Below are 2,696 nucleotides of genomic sequence, written 5' to 3'. Positions count from 1 at the left end.
AGCAAGGTGTTCATCCAGCCTCCTCTTAAAGATCCCCAGGGTAGGAGCCAGCACCGCTTCCCTTGGAAATTGGTTGCAGATCCTAGCCGCCCTGACTGTGAAGTAGTTCCTCCTGGTGTCCAGTCTGAATCCACCCTCTGCCGGCTTGTGACCGTTATTTCTTGTTACTCCCAGTAGTGCTCGGGGGAACAGGGACTCCTCCATTGCCTGCTGGTCCCCCTTGGCCAGTTTATAGACGGTCACCAGGTCCCCTCTCAGCCTTCTCTTGTGGACGCTGAACAGGTTCGGGTCCCGTAGCCTCTCATTGTAGGGCCTGCCCTGCTGCCCCCTGACCACACGAGCGGCCCTCCTCTGGACCCTCTCCATGCTGTCCACATCCCTCCTGAAGTGCGGCGCCCAGAACTGGACACAGTACTCCAACTGCGGCCTGACCAGTGCCGCATAGAGAGGGAGGATCACCTCCTTGGACCTGCTCAAGATGCATCTGTGGATGCATGACAAGGTGCGGTTGGCTTTCCTGACTGCGTCCCCACACTGTCGGCCCATGTTCATTCTGGCATCAATACTGACTCCAAGATCCTTTTCTGCCTCTGCACTGACGAGAAGGGAGTTCCCCAGCCTGTAGGTTTGCTGCTGGTTCTTCCTCCCCAGGTGCAGCACCTTGCACTTGTTAGTGTTGAAACCCATCCTGTTCTCATCCGCCCACCCCTGTAACCTGTCCAGGTCTAGTTGTATCCTGTCCCTCCCTTCTAGCATGCCCACTTCTCCCCACATCTTAGTGTCATCTGTGAGTTTGAACAGGGTGCTTTTTACCCCCTCGTCCAAGTCGCTGATGAAGATGTTGAACAGTGCGGGTCTGAGGACCGAGCCCTGGGGGACCCCACTGCCCACATCCCTCCAGGTCGAATGTGACCCATCCACCACCCCACTCTGGGTGCAGCCCTCCAGCCAATTCGTGACCCATCTGACTGTGTAGGCATCGACACCACAATCTCCTAATTTTTTAATGAGAATGGGGTGGGAGACAGTGTTGAAGGCCTTCCTGAAGTCCAGAAAAACTACATCCACCACAACACCTGCATCCAAGGATTTTGTGACCTGGTCGTAGAAGGCCTCCAGGTTGGTCTGACAGGACCTGCCCCTAATGAACCCGTGCTGGTTGTCCCTGAGCATAACCTCCCCTGCTGGCCCCTTGCAGATGTGCTCCTGGATAATTTTCTCAAAGAGCTTCCCCAGGAACGAGGTAAGACTAACTGGCCTATAGTTTCCTGGGTCCTTCTTCCTCCCTTTTTTGAAAATGGGGACCACATTGGCCCTTTTCCAGTCCTCCGGCACCTCGCAATGACCTCTGCTAATTCCCTCAGCACTCTGGGGTGGAGGTCGTCAGGACCTGCTGATTTGGACACATCCAGTCCCACCAGAAGCTCCCTGACTAGGTCCTTACTGACCCTGGGCCTGGCTGCGCCTCCCTTGGGACCATCGGGGATCCCAGTGGCGGGGATGACCTGGTCCCTGCTCAGAAAAATGGAGGCAAAGAAATTGTTAAATAGGTTAGCTTTGTCGTCTGGTGCGATGACCAGATTTCCAAGCGTGTCTTGCAGAGGCCCCACGTTACCTGGTACCTTCTTTTTACCCTCTACGTATTTAAAAAAGGATTTGTTATTCTTGATCCGGGTAGCTAGTCCCGGTCCCATCTCCACCTTGGCCTTCCTAACAGCCCCGCTACAATCCTGAGCAACCGAGGTATAGTCCTCCCTGGTGATGGCCCCTCCCTTCCATTGGGTGTACGCCTCCTTAGCTTTGAGACGTTCCCGGAAACTTTTGGTGAGCCATGGGGGCTTCTGAGCACTCTTGCCCCCTTTGATTCGCGTTGGTACTGTCACCCTTTGGGCTCAGAGGATTATCTCCTTAAGGAACAACCACTTGTCTTCGACTCCCAACTCCCCTACCCTCCAGGACATCAGTGCCTCCCTGACCAATCTGCTTAACTTGTTGAAATCAGCCCTCCTGAAGTCAAGGGCTGCTGCCTTGCTACAGGCCTTTGACACCCTGCGCTGGATGATGAATTCCAGTAGGCGATGACCACTATCACCCAGGTGGTCGAGAACCTGCAGTCCCCTCACCGGGTCATCGCCTGTGGCCAGGACCAGGTCCAGCAAGGCCTTTCCCCTGGTGGGACTGTGCACCTCCTGGGTTAGGTGGAGGTACTGTATCTCGGCTAGGAATTGACTACATAAGTGGTCAGACCTGACTGACTGCTCCTGACTGACTGTTCCTCCCAGCAGATGTCCGGGTAGTTTAGGTCACCCATGATGACCATGTCCTTTGACTTAAATGCTTCTGCAAACTGACCTGAGAACTCCTGGTCCATCTCTTCCCCCTGGTTGGGTGGTCGATAGTAGACACCCACTGTTATGTCCCTTTCCCCCCTGACCCCCTTGTATTCTAACCCAAAGCATTTCAGTCTGCCCCTCCTCTGACCCCGTGCTGTTTGTTGAGGACATGTATTGCTCTTTGATGTAGAGCACCACACCCCACCTTTCCTCCCTGTTCTATTCTGCCTGAACAGTCTGTAGCCATTGATGTTTACCGCCCAGTCATGGGTTGAATCTCAGCAGGTTTTAGTGAGCCCCACTATGTCCAGGTTTGTGTTAGCAAGCAGGAGGGCAAGTTCCTCCTGCTTGTTCCCCATACTA

This window comes from Alligator sinensis, unplaced genomic scaffold (genome assembly GCF_000455745.1).
Source record: "Alligator sinensis unplaced genomic scaffold, ASM45574v1 scaffold594_1, whole genome shotgun sequence".
Lineage (NCBI taxonomy): Eukaryota > Metazoa > Chordata > Crocodylia > Alligatoridae > Alligator > Alligator sinensis.
The sequence above is the reverse complement of the archived record's forward strand: the minus strand, read 5'-3'. Positions refer to the sequence as shown.